Source organism: Quercus suber, unplaced genomic scaffold, assembly GCF_002906115.3.
Source record: "Quercus suber isolate HL8 unplaced genomic scaffold, Cork oak 2.0 scaffold_56, whole genome shotgun sequence".
NCBI lineage: Eukaryota > Viridiplantae > Streptophyta > Magnoliopsida > Fagales > Fagaceae > Quercus > Quercus suber.
In genome coordinates, this window is record NW_027069521.1 from 1,055,899 (window position 1) to 1,079,622 (window position 23,724).

Below are 23,724 nucleotides of genomic sequence, written 5' to 3' on the forward strand. Positions count from 1 at the left end.
CTTGAATGGACCGGCACTATGAGCCTGTAATTTCTTAACGGTCCCAGAGGGAAACCGTTCAAGTTGAATCTGAATCATGACATAATCTCCTACCTGAAACTTTGCATGACGCCGATGAGTGTCAGTATGAATTTTATATTGAGAATTACTTACTTACTAAAATTTTTTTGCAAATCTCATTGTGCAAATCATGAATACGTCGTGCAAATGCCTCAGCAGATTCATAAATCCTAACATGTGGGGACATGGGCAAAAGATCTAAGGGCTTCCTAAGTGTATATCCATGCACAACCTTAAAAGGACTAGCGCCTATAGACCTATTAACAGAGCTATTATATGTAAGTTGGGCTATAGGAAGAATTGAATCCCAATTCCGATTGGCTTCACCTATTAGACACCAAAGGAGGTTGCCTAGACTACAATTAACCACCTCAGTTTGACCATCAGTTTGAGGATGAAATGCTGTGAAAATTTTCAATTTGGTGCCTACTAAATGCCACAAGGTCTTCCAAAAATAACTCATGAAGCGAACATCCCTATTAGACACTATGGTTTTGGGAAGACCATAATGTTTGACAATCTCATCAAAGTAGAGCTTTGCAATCTTAGAAGAATCAGAGGTCTTAGAACATGGTAGGAAATGAGCCATCTTAGAGAAGCGCTTAACAACTACTAGAATAGAATCATTTTTCCTAAAGGTGCGAGGCAAACCTAACACAAAGTCCATACTCACATCCTGCCACGGGTGATCTGGCACAGGTAGAGGCATGTACAGGCTAGTATTTTGCTTGCGATGTTTGGCTAGTTGACATGTACAACACTGACCAACTATCTTGGCAATGCCCCTCTTAAGACCAGGCCAATAGAATTGACATTCCACTTCCTCAATTGTTTTGTCTCGGCCAAAATGACCTGTAAGACCTCCCGCATGTATCTCCTAAACTAGGAAATCTCTCATTGAAGATTGAGGGATACATAACTTGTTGGCTTTGAACAAGTAACCATCCTGAAGGGTATAATCATCCAGGACTGGCTGTGAGGCATTACATAGGCTAGTGTAGAGCTCCCCAAAATTTGGGTAGGACTCATAGTCATCCTTGAGTCATTCAAACCCAGTAACCTTAACACTCATGACTGACAGCAAAGACACCCTTCGACTTAGTGCATCAGTAACCTTATTCTCAACTCCTGTACTATGTTTCACCATAAAGTGGTAGCGTTGCAAAATTTCAACCCAACTACCATGCCTAAAATTCAGCTTCTTTTGGGACTGGAGATAGCGCAAAGCTTCATGATTCGAGTAGATAACAAATTCTTGAGACAACAGGTAATGGCACCAATGCCAAAAAGCTCAAATAATGGCATAAAATTCTTTGTCATAAGTGGAGTACTTTTGCTTAGCATCATTCAATTTCTCACTAAAATAAGTAATTGAATGACGCTCTTGACTAAGTACTCCCCCTATACCCTGAGGCATCACATTCCACTTCAAAAGGCTTGGTAAAATCAGGGAGAAGCATGACAGGTGCCTCAGTAATCTTTTGTTTTACCTCATTGAAATCCTTAGCAGCAGCTTTAGTCCAAACAAACTCCCCTTGTTTCATGTAATTAGTGATGGGGGACATAATGGTACTAAACCCCTTGATAAATCGGCGATAAAAGGAAGCGAGCCCATGAAAGCTTTGAATTTCATGGATATTTTTGGGCTTGGGCCAATCCACAATCACTCAAACCTTTTGGGGGTCGGCAAAAACTCCCTCAAAGGATACTATGAAACTAGGAAGACGACTTTATCGGTGAAGAAAGAGCACTTCTTGAGGTTGCCATATAGACTCTCCTTCTTAATGGTAGTACAAACTTGAGTTAGGTGGTCTAAGTGTTGCTCCCTAGACTTATTATAGATGAGGATGTCATCAAATTACACAACAAAGAATTTCCCCATAAAAGGCTTGAGCACTTGAGTCATCACTCTCATAAAGGTACTAGGAGCATTGGACAATCCAAAAGGCATGACCATCCACTCATATAAATCATCCTTCGTCTTGAAGGCAGTTTTCCACTCATCACCAGACGAACCCTAATTTGATGATAGCTGCTTTTCAAGTATCTCTTGGAGAAGATTGTTGCTCCAGCCATCATATCCAACATCTCATCCAACCAAGGGATAGGAAAACAATATTTCACAGTGATCTTGTTGATGGCATGACTATCAACACACATCCTCCAAGTTCCATCTTTCTTTGGAGTTAAGAGTGCAGGGACTGCCTAAGGACTCATGCTTTCACGAACAAAACCCTTCCTAAGTAGTTCTTCTACTTGCCTTTACAACTCGACATGCTCTGCAGGGCTCATCCTATAGTGAGGCAAGTTAGGTAGGGTCGCTTCAGGCACAAAATCTATGGTGTGTTATATGTCATGCATGGGCGGTAAATGATCGGAGAGTTCCTTAGGGAAAACATCCTTAAATTCCTAGAGCACTAACTACACTTCTTCAGGTTACTCCTCACGGGTCTCTCCATGAAGTTCCCTGGCAACTAAGACAAACACAATGGATTCTTGAACTGCTACCCTTTCAAATGCCTTTGGGCTTATGATGTTCAGGCCTTTCGCCTTTGGTGCTTCTGTGTTCTTGGTTATGTCAATTGGCTTGGGTTTCAAAGGATTAAGTACAATCTTCTTACCTTCAAACATAAATGAGCAAGAATTGGATCACCCATGAAGGGTGACATCCAAATCATAAAGCCAAGGTCTACCTAAGATAATATGCCTTACATCCTTAAGAATTACATCACACCATATTTCAACCTTGTAGGTGAGGAATTGAAGTGGGATAACACATCTTTCTTTTATGGCTATAGAGGAAGTATCCACCCAAGAAACTTTATATGGGTTAGGGTGAGGCGTCAATTTCAAGCCTAGGCGGGAAACAACGTTAGAGGACACCACATTAATGCAACTCCCACTATCTATAATAACCTTGCAAGTTTTGTCTCCACACTTAGTGTAAGTTTGGAACATGGCACTCCTTCGCCAATCATCAGTGTCTCTTTGCTCTGCCAAAGCACACCTTACCACATTCACTCTAGGGACACCGAAGTCCTTGAAGTCATCTACCTGGGGAGAGATGGCTCTAATTCATGCGAGGTAGCTAGGATCATCTTCCCATTCTACCTTAACATCTTGGGTTTCTTCAACATTTGGATCATACACCAGCTCCTCAACATCTTCTACCTTTTCATCATCCTTTTGAACTACAAGGGTCCTAAAGGGACATCTAGCTGTGATGTGTCCAACCCCATTGCATTTGAAGCATTGGAGGCAAAAGCCTAATCTTGAAGGCTCATTGACCACACATTTTCCCTTGTCCTCTTTTTCTATTGGGGTGCTATTGGGATTGACCTTAAGGGGTAGGGCAAGTCTAGATTTGCTACCAAAAGGTTGAGGGTTGGTGGGAACACTCTGGAGTTCTGAACATCACCAAAAGATAGATTTGGATGCTAATTCATAATTCCTAGCAAGGTCATATGCTTCTCCTAAGGTAGTGACTCCTCGGGTGATAATCTCGCCTAGTAGGTTAGCATTTCAACCTTTCTTGAATCTATTGAGTGTGACAACCTCTTCCTCGACTATTTGAATTCTCCTCTTGAATTCCTTAAACTTCTCTATATATTTAGCCATAGGATTAATGTCTTACTTTAGGCAATCCCATTCCTCAAGGAGGGAGCTCCTATAAGTTGGAGGAAGATAATTCCTTGAGAGTGCATCCTTCATCTCAAACCAATCAGTAATGGAGGGCTCACGTCGTCGCCTAAGGGTATCCTTAAGGTCCTCCCAGAAAAGGTCGGCTTTTCCAATTAACTTCATCATGGCATACCTTACTTTCTTATTCTTAGCCTAATGGTAATAGTCAAAGAATTTCTCCATCTGACATAACCAATCAGTGAAAACCCATGGGTCTAGGCAGCCATCAAAGGTGGGTGCTTCTATCTTTTCCTTGGACATCCTATCATCATAATCCCTAGGACTATTGTGATTATAGTGATCATGTTTAAAGTTTGGAGCCCTATTAAAGTAACCGTGGTTATTTTGCCTAAGCATGTTATCTCCTTCATGGTTAATGGTCTCTCTTTGAGATGCTTCAATTCGCTCTACCCTATCCAGTAAATTATGGACACTTCTTGCTAGGTCTTCTATGGTTTGCTCTAAGGAGGACCTAGGCTCGGAAATGAATCGATGTTCAGGGTTTGACATGATGCGACCACTACGTAGATGCATGCAACACTATATTTATGAATGTAGTTGAGATTCCCAAAAATTCAAGTAACCAATTCTCAATGTAAAATTAAGGTCAAGTAAAAGTGCATGTAGAGACTAGATCAATGGATTAAAGGAATAAATTGCAGTCCAGTAGTGACAGTGTTCACAATATTGAGATATAACCCAAATAAAAGTCAAATTCCAATAAGCTCCACAATTAATAATGAGAATCAGATATTTCAAAGAAATTGGTTTTTTTTTTTTTTTTTTTTTGGGAATTTTAGAATGGGTACTGAAAGAAAGCACAAATAATAAAATAGCTAATTTGAGGGCAAAATGGGTAGGCCAGTGGAGTATGGTGGGATATGCACATAAAAATATAAATATAATATTTTTCAATGAGACAAAATTGAACCCACCAAAAGAGAGTAAGAGGCTAGTGGGGTATGGTGGGATATGCACATAAAAAATATAAAGATAATATTTTTCAATGAGACAAAATTGAACACACCAAAAGAGAGTAAGAGTTGTACCCTAATCAGTGGCCAACTCATTGCACTAGATAGTCACGGGCGTGGCTTCTCAAGTGAATGGATCTTACTTGGACAAGTGGACATGTGGATGAACAATTTAAAGGCCCAATACTTGCAATGGGCTGTCATAGCAACAATACTTTCTTTCTTTCTTTCTTTCTTTCTTTCTTTCTTTCTTTTTTTTTTTTTTTTTTTTTTGTGAAATACAATAAAGAAAGAATTATAGTTTAAAACTAAAGTTTGCTAAGTCCAAACATTAAAAACACCAAAGCTAAAGAAATTAGAAGCAAAGAAAACTAAAAGAGAAAAGAATTGGCGGAGCAGTCATGGTGCGGCGCTGGAGTCAACGGCTGAGAGGCGGTATGGGCTCACCAGCGTTTGCTATCAGCGGTGCTCGATGGTGCAAATCGGAGCTTGCACGTCAAATCATAGTGATGGAACCTGTGAAGCATGAAGCGGCATGGTGGGAGTAGTGTTGACAGCGAGTTGGCGTTGGTGATTCTCAGCAGCGTGATTCCAATATGGACATCAGCAACTCTCATTGACTTTCAAACTCCTCTGTTTTTGGTCTGATGGCTGGGCTTGCATGGGTCACCTTTTTATTTTATTATTATTATTATTATTATTATTTTTTTTTTGTAGTTTGTGGGTTGTGGGTTCTGTGATTAGAGGTAGGCACGGATGGTGGTCACCAGCTTGGGAGGCGTCGCTGGCTTCTCTGTTGGCTTTGGGGTGAAAAACTCATGTGGGGCTTGGGGGTATATACAGATTACAGGGGTTGGTTTGAGCTTGTTTAAGATCTCATGGGGCAAAAACTTGAAAGGTACTGTCATATTTGGCTGGCTTGCTCTTTTGATGATTTTGCTTTCAAGTGGTTGTCTACTGTTGTGTTGTATGGACTGAAAGTCTGCTCTAATACCAAAACTGATGTAGGACAACCACACTATTTCAATGGAGCAAATAAACAACAATAGAACAAAAGGATAAACTCTAGGAGTCAGCACCAAGCAAAACTAGAGTCGACACCAGTGTATAGAAAACACACTTTTTTTTTAATAATTCTCAAAAGTTGTCTTACAATAATTAGAAAAAGTGCTTAAATAGCTAACAATAAAATGCAAAAAGAAACCTTAATTATTAAATGCTTGGGCTTGCTTAATCTCAAGCCCAATAACTAATAAGTTCCATCCATAAGGTCACAGGTTGGGCTGTATTCTTTTTACTCTTCCTCCCATACATGTGTATAATTGGGGGCTTATACCTCATGTCCACACCAAGTACGCTCTTAACAAAGTTATTAATGGTAAGAATCTAACCCTAAGCTGCTACCTATGAAAAAAAACAACACCCTGTTATGGGTCTTTACACAACAGATGCTCTTCCATGGGAAACAAACAGTGAGGAAACTAGAAATAGAGTTATAACAGGAATGTACATCAAAAGCTCAGCCGCCAACTCAATCTATCATCTCCCTCCCCACTAGGCAATTTGGAATAAAGAATACACATCCTGCAACTCCCAATCCTGAAAAGCTCGTAAATTCCAGCTCCTACTCTCCCATCTTGAGAAGAAACCAACACATACCATAGCTTCTTTAGAAACAAAACAAGCATATAGATCAGGGTAAAGTTCCCTTAGAGGAAGGTGTCCACTCCAAGGATCATACCAAAATCAATTAAGATTTCCCTCTCCCACCTCATATGCATCATCCTAGTATACTTTTAATCAATGTGATATCAATTTTGTCAAAGATTTGTAACAGAGTCGGATGGAAATGGGGCAAGAGGGGGTCGGGGCATGGGTTCCTTGATCTTGCCCCAACGCACAAATTGGGTATAATTCCCCATGCCAACCCTGCCCCTATCAAACTCTGCCCGTCAACCTACACCAAGGAGTCCATGATACCATTAGTCACCTACATTAACCACCCAACCGAGCCTTATCATGCTGCCAATGGCTGCTCCAAACCCACCTGAAGCTTCACCCATCAACTACTACTGACCATCACTGGCCATTAAAGCCACCAAACCCCCATCACCACGTATGATAAGAGAGATGAATTGGGTGGAGTGAGTCCATTAGTACACTTCTTCTGTTGAGCGATTGAGTTCATCACTTTGAACCTGTTTAAGGTTTCAAGGAAATAACATTACATAATTAAGCTTGCAAAGATATTTTCCTGTGTAGATGACCTGATTAATTAATAATACATGGTTAAGATATACCTTATATAGTCTACTAAATTATTTAATTTTCAGATGTTTTCTTTGATTATATTGTATCTTTCCTTTATCTTTATTAAAATACTGCATTGTTCTCCTGCAGCTTGCTAGCTATAACAATTACATTGAAGTATGAAGTATGTAATTTTTCCTTCTTGGTTTAGTTTACAGCTATATACTGTTATGGCATTGAGTGGACTGCTTATCTACCTAATTGAGATATCATGAAATCTAATTCGAATTGTTCATTAAGTTTCTATTTGGCTGTTAAAAACTCGAACGATTAAAAAGAAGTTTCCATGAACCTGAAAACTGTTATCTTTATTCAGTTTTGCTGTTGCTTTTTGAGTTAGATGTGGTGTCGAGACATTGTCAACACCCAACCTTACCACCTCCCCTCCCTCCTTCCCCAGCACCCACGGCCCCCCCACCCCCCCCCCCCCCCCAAAAAAAACCCCCAACCCAAAAAAAAACACCAGAGAGAGAGAGAGAGAGAGAGAGTAGAATATAACGGTACTGCTTGCAATGCTGCTTAATTGGTTGGTGGCTTTCATGTGGGTTCCTAAGGTCGCCTTTGTGGCAGCGTGCCACAAACTTTAGTTGATCACCTATGAAGAGATATAGACAGTGTCTTTTGTTCCATAAGTTTCTTTAAAATGAAGGCCGGCATAATGAAGAAAATATAGAGGCTGTTTTCTGTTGCAAGAGTTTCCTTAAACTGCATACTAGCATAATATTGCTTAGATTGCAACACTAACATGGAAAATTACTATACTATCTTATACTCTGCAAGTTATCTGAATGTTAATAATTTCCAATTTTAATGTCATTAATATTTCAATAGCTCTTTGAAGGCAGTAAGGATTATAAGGTATGGTTAGTAATATAAGCATTAATTTTATGATATTTATAGCTACTGACAAATATTTTGTTCAACATGTTAACTTTGTTATCATTATGCTCTTTTTGATATCACTTTATTTATTTATTTTTTTTTTTTGAGATCACTTCATGATTGATGGTAATAGATGGAAAGCAGAATCACAAAGGTATGCATTTTTTAGGAGTTAGACTTGGCAATGAGGAAGTCATTTTTTTTTTTTTTTTTTTGGAGAAGCTAACGAGGAAGTCATCTAAGTAAAATTTGAGGCAGGAGGATAGACCTTATTACCAATGATTTAGTAGAAAATATTTCCCTATATAGAGTTAATTTGCAAAGGTGAATTTGTGTGGCTGATATAATGAGCATGGCTATAACGTTATATTGAGTTAATTGGAGTTAATCATATAAGCAGTTGTAGAATATGATTGGTTTTAATTTCCTTTTTGGTATTATAAAATAAATTATTACTATTGTATTTTCTATATCACCAGATAGGACAAATTACGTACAATATCTTAGTATCTTAGGCTCAATGGTACATTGACTTAGGTGCACTACATTAGGTTCCCCAATTATATTCAAAAACCTTATTGCAATGACCAATAAAACACAAACAGTATTATTTTTTACTAGGACAATCAAATTCAATGTAGCTCTCCCAAAAAAAAAAAAAAAAAAAAAATTATAATCCAATTATATGTTGGAATATAATTGGGGAACCTAATGTAATAAACCTAAGATATTGTACCCAAATTATACCTCACCTAAAAATTCATTGATTGTTTTTTACTGTTTGATGGAGGTTTTACAGTCTAGTATTATGTTTCAATAATCGAATATCTAGGTGCTGTTTGGAATGAATAGCTTAAGTTAGCAATGTATTTAAGATCATTTTCATACCACTTCACAAATTCGAAAGACTTGTCCATTGATCAAATTTAGGTTATTTAGCTCTTTCAATGCTTTCATCGAGGCCACAGATCTCGAACAAGCCATCTTCCATGAGCATTTTTCTCATTAAATTCCATCTAGAGCGACAGCCTCCAGTCCATTCTCCGCAATTATAACCCTTCCAACCACTGATAAGCATGCCTTTTGTTCTTCCTCCTATTTTGAAATGCTTTAACTAATTTTAAATGCAAAAAGGTTATACAGTCATCACTGTTTCCATCACTGCTATCAACTGCTATGCTGGCTAGATGAAATTAGGTTACATGAAGCTCCCAATACACAAGGCTATATATTACTTTTTCTGGTCTAGGAGATTTGATTGGTAAGCAACTTTACCTACAAATTTTGGAAAGGTTGATTCCTGAACTTGCCTGCAACACATCACGTTGGAGGAGAGCACTTGCTATCGCACCAAGATCTGACACTAATAAAATTAGTGTATATATAGTAGACTTCAATGTGAACTTATTGGACATATCCAACATGTTGGTATCACACCAAATTTGATAGTGAAAGTTGGATATTCTTTGTTACTTACAAAATTTGATAAAACCATTATTAACAAAATTATGACTTCTGGTACTGCACCATTATATATTTTCAAAACTTTTACACATATTTGCATGAATAAAATTAAAATTTTAAAATATTATATTTTTACTTGCTTCTGGATGAAGCCAAGCTATAGTTTTGACTTAAGTCATACGTGCGCCTTTGCATGTAAATCTATATGTTTGTCTGCTTACTTGTCCATCATCATTTTTCTTCTTCATGGATGTAGGATCTCTGTAGTTCTTTTATATATTGTCTATAAGAAAAACATTGACAGACTGATTTCCTTTTGCAATTGAACAGATGAGAGTTTGTGATATCTGTGGAGAAGCAGGACGTGAGGAGTTGCTTGCTATTTGTAGCAAATGCAGTGATGGGGAGGAGCACATGTAAATGACTAATCTTCTGAATCTTTGACTCTCTCTCTCTCTCTCTCTCTCTCTCTCTCACACACACACACACACATATTTTTAATTAATTTTAAAAGAAAACTTCCTGCATGAGTGTTCCATCATTTTCTGCCCTTGGGAAGGTGACAAATTTGACCCTTTGTGATTTTCTGGTTTCTATCAAACAGCTATTGCATGTGTGTTGTGCTGGATAAAGTTCCTGAAGGCAATTGGTTGTGCAAAGAGTGCATGCTTGAGGAGAAAATTGAAAAAGGAGATCAACATAAAGATCAAAAAGCAGCTAGAACATCAAAGGCATCATTCATGCATAAAAGTATGGAAAGCTCTGGAAATTCTAGCACTTTAAGATGTAAGGATGGTTTAAAATTGAATGTAGAAAAATCAGGTGTCAATGAAAACCAAACAAAGAAAGTAAATTCTTCTTCTCTCTTCTCTGCTAAGAAACCTGCAAGCAATATAGAAGCTGTAACAGCGACAAAAAGGACTCTTGAAACAAATGTGAAATTATCTGGGGCATCAAGAACCTTCAGACGAGGTCTACTTCGTGGTGACTCTTCATTTAAGAACTGGGGTAAGTCGAAAATGAAGCCAGACCATCAAGTTAATTCTTTAGATAACCAATCTTCAAATTATATTCCTGAAAATAACAAAGTTGGTTGCAGTGGGTTAAGTTAATCAGGTGTTGACTTGTTCATTATAATGTTTGTTTGAGATTTAGTTCATTTAATTTAAAAATTTTGAACTCACAGGTTCTCTTTTTAAGTCAAAATCGTTCAACATTATGGACTCAAAAGTGAAAGGTCAAGTTTCAAAAGACATTGTTGTCCAAAAGAAAAAAATTTCCAGCAATACTGCTGCTGAGGATAAGAGAATAGAATGTTCCAGAATGATGAGAAAATCCATGTCATTTAGCTCAAATGCTACTGATGCAAAGGCTAAACCACTAGCTTCCAATTTTTCTCTTGTTGAGGATTTGAAGAAATTAAACCATGCAAAATGGAAATCAACTCAAGGGAAGTATACATCTGTGTTACAATCTAAAGTTAGTTCCCCAGTTGCTAATTCTGGTGTTTCTGCATCATTGAGTGGAAAAGAAATTGTATCGCATGGTGAAACTTTTTCATCAGGATCCAAATATCATGATATTTAGGCAGTTGAGGGTCATGAACAATCAAACAATTCATTGAACGCATTTTGTCATCTTGCTCAAAAAGGCTCAAAATATAGAGATGAATTTGATGATGTGAGCTGGCATATTGAGCATTCCACAGAAGCAGCATGTTCAATAAAAACGAATAATTCAAATACCACATTTCCTTCCAATGAAAGGCCTTATTTGAGAAACTTTACCTCATTTACAACAGTCATTCCTTCTCAAGTTTCTGCTGTTCCCCAGATTCATAGCATCTGGCAGTATGGTCTTTTGCTCTTTTCTGAAAGTTCATTGCTGTGTTTTTTTTTTTTTTTTTTTTTTTCCTAAACTCGAAGTCCTTCTGTGCCTTGATAAAAATGTCTCATGCAAAAATTTCTGACATTTCATGCAGAGGGGAATTTGAAATGCAGAGAAGTGAAAAACTTCCGAGTTCTTGTTGTGGGATGCCAGCACACTTATCAACTTGTGCTTAACCAACAGTTCTTGAAGTAGTTCTCAAGCTTCCTCAAAAAATTATATTGGAGTAAGTACCTTGCTTAAGTGCTTGGCCAACTCAGTTCTCTCAAAATCATGCCACAGAAGATAATATTGCACTATACTTTTTTGCAAAAGACTTAGAAAGGTTTGTATTGTCATTTGCTTTTGTGAATTAAAGTGCCCCCTCTCATACATATTTCCAAATTCTTCTATGCAGCTATGGAAGAAACTACAAGAGATTGCTTGAATGCATGATTAAGAATGACATGGCTCTCAAAGGAAATTTGGACGGAGTCGATCTATTAAATTTTTCATCTAATTTTCTTCCTGAAAATTCTCAGCGTAAGTTGTACTTAGCTTAATTTTCTTCCATATAAATGACAAATGTTATATAGGGATCCACTTGCACATTTTCATTCATGTCTTTAAATTACCCTGTTTGTCCTTGGCAGGTTGGAATAAACTGTTGTTTTTATGGGGTGTATTTCGAGGAAGAAGGCTTAGTTGTTTACAAGACATACAAATTTCCCAAATGGTAATCGCACGCACGCACACACACATATATATACTACATTCAGTAAATACCCAACGTTTAAATGAAATTTTTAAAATTTCTTCTTCTGTTTAGTGACTTGGTTTATAGAAGTACTACTCCACTCTACATTTTATATTTTTAGAATGCACTTGGTTGTTTTTGTTTAAAAAGAAAGGATAAATTACTGAATTTGGGGAATTCATTGTATGTAGTGTAGCATATAACCTGTACATAATGCCAAGTGAAGATTTGATGCTTGATTGATTGGAATATATATGCTTCTTCAAGTATCGATATATCTATTTCTCATCTTGATTTGGTTTTAAGTACCTCCAGTTTTTTTTTTTAACCAAAATGTCAGTTAACTTTTATTCAAAGGCCAATATGTTATGTTCCTTACCGTAAAATCATGGCAAATATGCAATTTAATATGTTCTTCTGGTTTTAAAAAACAGAGCAACATGCTGATTACCTTAGAATATCAGTATAGTACTGATGAAGTTTTTTCTTCTGGCAGAGACAAGAAAGAGATACTCAGAGGCAGGATATGAATCTCAAACCGTGTTTTCAAGAAAGTAGTGAACATATTGTGGACCAAGAACGCGAATTCAAGAGGATGAAGAGTAGTTCGAGTGTGGTGTATGAACATGGTGGTTCTAGAGGCACAAAGAATTCTATAGATAGATTTCCATTTGGTAGAAATACCTTTTCCGGGGAGAATTTCAGAAGGTGTGAGGAATAGGATATGTCTAAATTTTCAACAGAGGAGCAAGTACCCGAAAACAAATTAAAGAAACAGGGAGTCTATCTTCCTTTTTTGGTAAAATGGACAATAAAATTAACCAGGAGAAGCATTCTGAGCCACAAACAAACAAAAACAATAAAGATGGTGATAAAGACCCTCTATCACTTTCTCTCTCGCTTGCGTTTCCTTTCTCCAATCAAGTCTAGTTGCCATGAACAAATTGCTGTCCCTTTTTCTGTGGCCTTTCAAACTCTTAGATTTTTAGTATGATGCTTTGTAAATAGTTAGTGGACATTTTGAGGTACACCAGGATCATAATTACGATCCTAATGCTGCTTTACTAAAAACCAATTTTCCATCGATTTAAAAATTCAAGAGAAGTTGTGTATGATCGATCTCTAGTTTCTTTTGTTGTCTTCCTTTTGTTGTCTTCAAGCTTTTATTCATATGTTGGACGGTGAGAGTCGAAGGGAGGAGAAAATTGTCATCGATGACATTAATAAAATCCATAACTAACAATTTAAATAATTGTGCTCTTGAATGCAAATAATACATAGCCATTAAACAACTCAGTTATTTCATTACGTACCACACATACACAATTCAAATAATCAACATTTTAATCCAGGAGGTATACGTCAAATCAATAAGGAAAGCATAACACTTTTTTATAGCTAATAATTTCATTTATTGAGAAAAGAAGCCTTGGAGCCCAAACCATTTAGGACGACTCAGATAGGGCCCCTTAATGTACAATTGTGCCCAACAGGCTATAACAAGGGAGGAGCCATATTGGCTTCCATGTGCACAAGAGAGGAGAAATCCAACAAACTTAAAAAGGCATCAGCTAGGCCTAGATATTATTAGTCCAGTTGGGGGTACGCAAGTCTCTCAAACTCTTTTCAGAGTATTATTAGTCCAGCTGGAGAAATCCTATTTACTGTAAACTCTTTTCAGAGTATTTTTTTTCTCCTCATGTTGTACGGCAAAGCAATGCAATTGTACATGCTTTAGCCTATAGAGCTAGACATTCCTTTCCCTTGCTTGTCTGGATGAAGGCTGTTCCACCGGATGTTAGCACTTTTGTATAGTTTGATTTTTCTCGTTGATAAACATAGTTCAGCATGTATTTCATTCAAAAAAAAAAAAAAAAAAGGTCTCTCAACAAGTGATTAGATTCTAGGAATGTCCCGCAAAAATGACATCAGATCCAAGGATTCTTCTCTTTAGAGATTGCAAGCAATATAGCTTTTACTTCAGCCCACAAAAGCTCCCCCAGGAGTTTCTTACTTTGACCGCTCACCAAGTATAGAAATACAATCAATACAAACTGCAGCGCCAAAAATTAAACTTCAACCAACCCTGTGGGGGAAAGGTTCAATGAACAGGTTTACGACTTACGAGAACTTGGAACCAAGGAAGACCAAGCATGTTTGTGGAGTAGGAAAAACCCTGTTGATGGAGAGGACCAGCTTACAAGGATTCATTCATTGTCAAAGGCTAGATTGTAGCATCCATGTTTGGTCACGTAGAATAGCCACAAGTAAAAGTAAGTCTCTGAGTGACCACAGAATTATCAGGTACAACAAGTATTTAACCTAATCACCGATGGAGCCTGAACCAGGCATGAAGAAATTAAGCAGGCAGAAGAGGGTTTTGTCCACCCTAGTCGCTTGATTTGACATAAGAAAAATATATGCTCCACTGATTCTGGACTAAAAGAACAGATATGACGAGAGAGCTCCTCAGCAAACTACAAACTTGCTATTCAATATCATCCTTTGTGTATTTAACATGACCATGCTTTAGTAAAGTCAATACAAAATCAAAAAAATGAAAACAAAATAGAGAATGAAAATCAATAAACAAAAAACAAAACTGGAATCCCCATAAATTCAAATCACAGGGTAAATAACCCAGAGAAAGAGAGAGAGAGGAAAAAAAAAACCGTAAAGTTAAACTAAATATTTCTAACCAATCCTAGTTTCATTTACCAAAGCAAATCACTATGTGAAACACAACCAACACACATAAACTAACATTTAGAAAATAAATACAATTAAAAAAGAAAAGAAAAGAAAAGACTGTAGATCTCTATCTCAAAACACATCATCCAAGGTTTACGGATTACACAGAAATGACTCGAAACCACCCAAAAGGAATATGCTAAAAGCAAGGCCCTCAGATCTCATATAGCTTAAAACAGATCATCTCCGATTAATGCCACTGGCTTCACCATAGGCCTTTTCACACCCCCAAATAGTAAACACAAATACATGCACGCGCGCACGCACACACACACACACAAACACACAGTCCATTTGGTGGTGCAAAAAGTGCAACCATGGATGAAAACAATGCAATCGTTCAATAGTTCTGAGTTGTACATCATCGGGCAAAATGGATGGTCGGTGATATCATACTTAATGATAAACCTACAGCACCATATCCAAGGCTACTTCACAAACCTAAGATCAAATGAAAGTACTCAAGGAGTTGCAGCTATGCAAACATACAAATTGTAACCATAACTTTTACTAAATAATTAGTAATCATAATCTGAAAGTTTATATAAAACAAGTGTAAGGGAATAAAATAAAGTAAGACTAAAAGATATCCAGATAATATATAACACTTCTGGAATCAAAACTTGTAAAAGAAAATTCTTCAAGGGAAAAAAAATTAACAAAGCTTCAGCCCTCAGATCTCATAGCTATAATGATTTACCGACAGTGAAACTAATGATTCTCTTTAAAAGCCATTCAACATCTTTTATGGCAATAAGAATACCAACCACTACCACATCTACCAAAACCAATAAAATAATAATAATAATAATAAAGAAGAAGAAGAAGAAGAAGAAGAAGAAGAAGATGCAGCAGCATATTGATGATGGTGTGGCAGTAGAGATGGAGGCTAAAAATGAGAAAGCAAAAGCACCACTCAATAGGACTTTTTTCATCATTGGGCAGATGCAAATACTGTAAAGCTCAAAGACTTCAATCATACAGAAGGCATAACTTAGACAAAGCAACATCATTTTAAAAATAATAATAAAAAATCTCTCCACAATTTAAGTATGTTAGTCAAAGACAGAAGAACATCTATATCCCGAATACCAACAATCAAAACATGATACAGCAATTGTTTCAGGTAGATCCAGATATAGAGCTTTCTAGATCTAACTCCATCTAAAGAAGCAATATACATCTCACAGCACAGTGCATAAACCATTCAGCAAAAATATCCAGTCACATATTTGATAAATAAAATCTATATAATGTGTGTGTTTGGCAAAAATTATTTTTGCCAACTTATTTTACTATTCAGCATATTTTTGCCATTATTCATGGGCCACACTGCACTTTTTGGTAATATTCATGAATCCTACTGTACTATTTCAGCTAACTTTTACCTTTATCTATAGTATTTTCAGCAAAAAGTTTTTAGTTTCAACAAAATAAGTGGATCCCAAACAGATCTAATATACAATAAAAGAGGCAACTGAGACCATAACCTTGCCAAAGACCCTAATCAGTGCTTTTGGATCTGAAACATCCAACCAACTGCACATGCATGGGTCAAATTGAGTAATCAAGGCAATTGCTTCCATTTGGAACAAGAATTTATGCAACGAAAAATTTAAAAAGACAAAAATACACCAATTTAAAGGAGGAAAAAGGTTGGTTACGGGGAAGAAGCTGCTGCAGCCCTCAGATCATGTATTCAAGAACAGTGAAGCTTATGATTTTCATTAAGAGACTTCCCACATTTTGAAACAAGAAAAATAAAAACAACAATAACAACAACAAAAACAACAACCATCATCATCACCACCACCAACACCACCACCACAACCAGCAGCCAACAGCCAGCAGTAACTAGTAGTCTAGAACACATGCTGGTGGGCTCACTAGATGAGCCAATGGGGGTTCAAAATGAAAATCAAAATAACTGTCACAATGCAATTTAAATTCATCATTGGGCAGATGAAAAAGTCTTCAATTCTCTTTCAATGCAATTTAGGGTTAAAGAAATCAAATAAGTGAAGAAAAAAAATAGTCTAAAAATATCTAGCAACTACTAGAAATAGAAAAGGAATCAGGAATTACCAACTATAACCATAGCAGGAACCAAAATGCAAAAAATTAATGTTGATCTTAAGGCAGGTGTGACCAAAATTTATTTGTTTACTATTATAACATTCCACAGTTTAAAAGATACAACAATAAGCAAGCAAATATGAAAGAATTTCACTATTTTAAAAAATATATTATGACCCAACATTACATAGAATAATTCAAAGAACAAAAAATCTTGCAAATTTTACAATGTGCTCAACTATATATACATATAAAAAATTATGGAGTATCAGAAACAACTTTCTAGGCCACATTTCCATCAATAATGCAGCGATAAATTAAAACTGCTCAGAGCCCAGTGCATTTATCATCATTCACAACAACAACAAAAAAAACCCAAATCAAAACACATAATGTAATGTAATAAATGCATGTAAAGGAAAATAAAGAAAAGTCCTCAGATCTCATAGCTTTGAAATGATCATCCACAGTTTTTTAAGGCAATGGGCATTCATCAAAAGCCTTTACAAACCACCACCAAATAAAAACAAATCTCTGTATATATATATATATATATATGTATGTATGTATGTTAAATGAAGAGTAAATGGTGGTTGTGGTGGTGGTGAAAGTGGTGGTGAGTAAAGGGCTGATAATGAATTAAAAACCACGCCAAACTGCTCAATTAAATTTTGATTTGTACATCATTGGGCAAAATGAAGGACTATTTGACCAAACAATAATTAAAACAAAGACACAGAGGAAAGCAAGGTGAAAACTGAAGAGAGAAGCTAAAATTAGGGTTCCATGTGTGGACAGTCAAGATGGTCCCTAGAATTTACAGTGGACAATTTTACCCAAAAAGAAACCTACCTTTCTGAAAATGGGTTTTGTTTGAAGATTTAGGTGTTCATTGGTCTCTTACAAAATAAGAAAGCCCACTAAAATTGAGTCCACATGGACCATCCTAATTTCCAAAATAGGTTGCTAAGGCCCACACAAGTTTTTTTTTTTTTTTTTTTTTTTTTTTTTTTTTGCATAGGCAAAAACTAAACAAAAACACACAAAAGACGAGAGAGAACTAAAAATCTCAAGAGGCAAACGAGAGAGGAATGGGCGTGGATTTAGGATATTCGTCACCAAAGACAGAAGATCATCTATATCCCAAATTCCAACAATCAAAACATGATACAGCAATTGTTTCAGGTAGGTTCAGATATAGAGCTTTCTAGGTCTAACTCCATCTAAAGAAGCAATATATCTCTCAGAGCCCAGTGCATAAACCATTCAGCAAATAATTAAATCTTAACATCTAATGAAAACTACAGTGATATACAATATTTTCACCTTCAGCCGAAATGTTCAGTCACATAAGTAATAAATAAAAGCAATATAATATACAGTAAAAGAGGCAATTGATACCGTAAGTCCATAACCTTACCAAAGTCCCTAATCAGTGCTTTTGGATCTGAAACATCCCACCAACTGCAGATGCATGGGTCAAATTGAGTAATCAAGACAACTGCTTCCTTTTGGAACAAGAATTTATGCAACAAAAGAGGATACAACTTAACAGTGTCTGACATTAGACCAGGTCTAGATACAGTTGACCCTTATAAACATGTATGCTCTCTATGAAAGAGCTCAGATCTCATAGCTCTAACAAAATCATCTACAGAATGCAAATGCCAATCATCAAAAGACTCCGCACACCACCAAGGATACACATGTACATACCCTCATACACACACAACTACATAACGGAGAAAACAGGGTGGTGGAGCGCAAAGGCTATCAATAAATTGAAACCATGCAACTGATGAATATAGTTCAGAAGTCTATCATAGGGCAGTATAGAAATGTAGCATGCCAAAAACTGACAAAAATAAAAGGATAGTATAGTCAAACCATCCAAATAGCTAGTTTAGGAAATCAAAACTATTAAGTTGCAAATAAAGAAAAGCAAACTGACAAGAATCAAGCATTAAAGGGAGAAAATAAAAATACATATAATTGTTTAACTCAACACATTAAGATAATTTGGTAACAATACATTGAAAAGAACACATAATTCAAACATTTTGTTAATGAAAAATCCAAGGCTACTACAAATCTGCAATCAAGTAAATATGGTCTAAAAAACTAAACTCGCATTGCCTAATGTAATTTAATATTGAACCTGTACATGAAAGAATCAGGAAATGGAGAAGCATAATCATATGGTCCACTTAAAGTCTGACAAATAATATTTCCCAAATTTATAGAATATATAATAATATGAGAGCCAGAGACAAAATTCACATGGAGACTTATTAAAGAATCTTGACTAAAACTATTGAGTTAGAAAACCCACTGAACAAAGATACACTTAACATAGAACCTTGTCAAAATAAAAACCCATTGAACAAAGATAATATGACCATGCCTAAGACTCCAATTAACCATCACCATCAAAGACCTCAATGCGAAACGCAAGTTTAAATTTTTAATGCTAAATGGAGTAAATAAGAAATTTAAAAAGACAAAAATACATCAATTTTAAGGAGGAAAAAAGTTGGTTACAGGGGAAGAAGCTGCTGCAGCCCTCAGATCATGTATTCGTGAACGGTGAAGCTTATGATTTTCATTAAGAGCCTTCCCACATTTTAAAACAAAAACAAAAACAAAACAACAACAACCACAACCACCACCGCCACCGCCACCGCCACTACCAGAACCAGCAGCCAACAGCGACTAGTAGCCTAGAACACATGCTGGTGGGCTCACTGGATGCGTCAATGGGGGTTCAAAATGAAAATCAAAATAACTGTCACAGTGCAATTTGAATTCATCATTGGGCAGATGAAAACGGCTTCAATGCTCTTTCAATGTAATTAAGGGTTAAAGAAATCAAATAAGTGACCTCATCAATTGAAGAATACTAGGAGGAAAAAAAAAAAAGGTAGTCTAAAATATCTAGCAAAATAGTAGAAATTGAAAAGGAATCAGAAATTACCTACTATAACCATAGCCAAGCAAGAGCCACATGCATTTTAGAAAAGGAACCAAAATGCCTAAAATTAATGTCAATCTTAAGACAGGTGTGTGACTGTGACCAAAGTTTATTGTCAAAATTCTTTGTTTACTATTATAATATGCCACAGCTTAAAAGAAACAGCAATAAGCAAGCATGTATGAAATAATTTCACCATTTGAAGAAAAAAAAATCTAATTGGAACATGACTAGTAAACAAAAGCACCACTTACAACCATAAGGAATTAAAGAACAAGGGAGTAATAAAGGTGTTACAAACTTATAAATTAGAATTGATTGAGTCAAATAGTGTACTTCTAACCACCATCCAGCAGTTCAAGAATTCAAACATTAGATTTCTAATAAAACAGGATAAGGGTACTACTGAGATAAATCCCCCATATCTCATAGTCATAGCTATAGACAAATATCATAATAATGATGATGACAACAGAGAAAACATAGTAAAGGCTGATGAAGAATATCAATTGAGTTTTTAATCATTGAACAAATGCAGATAGAGATAAATTACTTGGGTGCATATGGGTATTTTCAATGCACTAAATTTTGACCCAACAATACATATAATAAAAAAAATTATAGTGTATCAAAAACAGCTTTCTAGTCTGCATTTCCATCAATAAATATAAACTGCTCAGAGCCCAGTGCATTTATCATCATTCACAACAAAAACAAAAACCCAGATATAAGAAATGCATGTAAATGAAAATTTTTAAAAAAAAATTAAAAATTCTTCTATAAAAAAAAAGCCCTCAGATCTCATAGCTTTGAATGATCATCCACGGTTGTTTTTTTTAAGGCAATGGCCATTCATCAAAAGCCTTTACAAACCACCACCATAGAAAATAAAATTTGTGTGTGTGTGTGTGTGTGTGTGTGTGTGTGTGTGTGTATGATAAAAGAACAGTAGAAGGTGGTTGTGGTTGTGGTTGTGGTGGTAGTGAAAGGTGGTGTTGCGTAAAGATCTGATAATGAATTGAAAAGCCATGCCTAACCGCTCAATAAAATTTTGGTGTACATCATTGGGCAAAAAATTAAGGACCATTCTACCAAACAATAATTATAATACAGAGACAGAGGAAATGAAAGCAAACTGAGGACTGAAGGGAGAAGCTAAAATTAGGGCTCCCTGTGTGGACATTGAAGATGGTTCCTGGATTTTATAGAGTGGATAATTTTACCCACAAAAAAAATAATCCTTGCTTTCCCGAATAGGCTTTGCTTGAAGATTTGGGCCTTCCTTGGTCTGTTACAAAATAAGAAAGCCCACTGATTTGTGTTCACATGGGCTGGCTCTCAACCCATCTCAAGGCAATCATTGTGGGCTTGTGGCACTAGCATTTATAACATCACTTCTAAATCAAAGGTTAAAATACTGTTTGGTTACTAAATTTTGAGGTTATAGTTAATTTTATCATTACATTTTTGTAGCAGTTAATTTGTTCTATGTTATTTTCATTTTATAGTCAATTTAGTTTCTAGATTTTGAATTCACAATCAATTTTCAACTTACAACCAATTTGGTCTCTATATTTTTATTATTATTATTATTATATTAAGCACATAAGTTTTAAGTGTGCCAACTGTATAAATTGTTTACCATATATGTATTTTCTATTAATAAGTTAACGATTAGATTGGTTGCAATTTAAAAATAACATTGACCAAAATGAATGGTCTAAATTGACTATGACTCTAAAATGTAAAGACTAAAGTAATATTTTTGCCTAGATCAAATCATCTTTAACATCATATATTCATATCTATTATAATTTAATTACAAGTCACCACTTCAACCATTGTGAAATTTGGTATGGCTTTAGACAAACTCAAAATGAAACTACAAATTTATTTATTTGGTTAGTTATTTGTGTTTTTAGTAATATTATTTCAACTCTAGTAAAAAGAACCATACTCAAATCCTCTTCCCCAAATCTTTTTTTTTTTTTTTTAAATTAAACAAAAGCATTAAATTCATTCATATCATGTAACAAACTGTTGAGGGGGAAATTGATGCCTCTGAATAAAATGTTGGGAAACCAAGCCGAAACTCGACTATGGGTGTTTGAGATGGCACCCAAAGGCTTTCGGTATGATGACAAGCCTATCCAAGCAAGAAAAACAAAGGCTACACTTAACAAAACAGCAACAAAAGCCCAATGAAAATACTTTACAATACTTAGCTAGTACATTAGTGGTCCTGTTCTGATAGTTCAAGGGAAATAAATTCTCCAGCGGTAAGGGTGAAGTTATGCTCAAGTCCAGAAAGATAAATTGTCCAACGGTAAAGGTGAAATTACACAGTCCAGCAATCAATAATTAGATAAATTTAGGAAAAGTGTTAACTCCTGAGGGTCCTTGTATGTCTCGGTCAAGAGGAATTTATTGTACTTTCGGCCATCATTACATCAATGTGAGGGAAGAGTTCGATCGTTATAAATACATCATATCCTTCGACAATAAAATTAAAAGTAAAAATTAAAAGTTCCATAGGAAGAAGAAAATGATTAATTGGCATGGTGTGAAGGGAGGGAGAGATCCCAGCTCAGTGCAGTAAGTATTAAACTAAGATTTTGGTGAGTGTGTGTTTATAAGGCATGAACGAGGTGAATGTGGGCTGTTGGATAGGATTAATATTGAGATTAAAGCTTTTTGTGAGTAGTGGGTTGTTTGTGACTAGTTGGAAGACATTTATGAGTTGTGACTATGTAAAGGGGGGAAAAGAATTTTTGGGATTATATGAGTGTAGGCTAAAAATAATGAGTGGTGAGCCTAAGGAGAGCTAAACCACCAGCAAAAATGGCAAACGAATCCCAAGTCTCAAAGAGGGGGTAGCTATCTTTTTGTGGGCAGAGGTGCCTATGCTTTTATAGTGGAGCTTTAGAGAAGTATTAATTAACAAGAATCCAAAAATTGTAGGACTGATCAAAGGTAGTGAATTAAGGTTAATCTTCCTGGGATTTTGGTCAGAATTGGGAGATTTACTTTAGGGGCTGCCTTGCTTCTTTGGGTAATGATGGGATTTTGGAGTGTTTTACATTAAATGCTAGGATTTCTAGGGCTGACCTTAATTAATGGGATTAAGACATGTATCAAGAACAAATCCTAATGCTATAACTGAGATTTGGACCCCAAGAAGTAAGATTCAACACCCCAAGCCAAGTGTCAAACTTTAAGTCCACTTCAGGAGGTTTTGTTGAAGATCCCTTTATACCCTCCAGACCACATGTTCCCAATTTTTCCCCTCTGGGATTCATAGGTTTGGCATATGAATCACGTCTTGAACATTTTTTTAACATTTATAGTATTAATTTATTGAGGTTTGGGTAATTTGGTTTCAACTCCCTTTCCGCTGGAGGTATAGTCTTGAGAAAAATGATGGAATTCCATCATCCTTTAGACTTCAGCTGATATGAAAGCCCTCGGGCACTGTTCACGCCAGGTAAAGGGTGACAAAAAACTGATAGGACAGCCCTTAGTTCATCCTCAAATGCTTGGTTCTCTTGTAGGCGTCTCTAATTGTTTTCTGGTTAGGGATGAACAAGGGTTGGTTTTCCACTCTCAATCCTCTGCCTCTTGCTGGGGTCTTTTGCATTGGGCTTGCTTACATGGGCTGGTTCCTTTGGGCCGGGTTGTGTGCATCTTACAAAAAGGGACATTAGCAACACATGCTTGCCATGAGTTTTCATTCCTCATGGACTTTTATTAGTAAATATTTTGGATTTTTTCATAATACTCGCAATGGGCCTTTGGGCAATTAGTTGTAATATTTGAAACAATAGGGCAAGCTTCAAAATGCCTTTGTAAATCATTTATCGTGAATTTTGCGTTGTAAATAATGCTCGTGGTTTCTAATAACCGCATCATAATTTAAATGTTGAGCTTGTGGG

At 36.1% G+C, this 23,724-nt stretch overlaps 2 non-coding genes across 2 annotated transcripts; both read right to left on the reverse strand.

Moving 5' to 3' along the window:
• Positions 1–17,086: 17,086 nt before the first annotated feature.
• Positions 17,087–17,178, reverse strand: LOC112029660 (small nucleolar RNA snoR118). The gene has a single exon (XR_002884778.1). It is a non-coding gene; the product is annotated as a small nucleolar RNA snoR118 (small nucleolar RNA).
• Positions 17,179–20,417: 3,239 nt separating this feature from the next.
• LOC112029661 (small nucleolar RNA snoR118) lies at positions 20,418–20,498 on the reverse strand. The gene has a single exon (XR_002884779.1). It is a non-coding gene; the product is annotated as a small nucleolar RNA snoR118 (small nucleolar RNA).
• Positions 20,499–23,724: the final 3,226 nt, after the last annotated feature.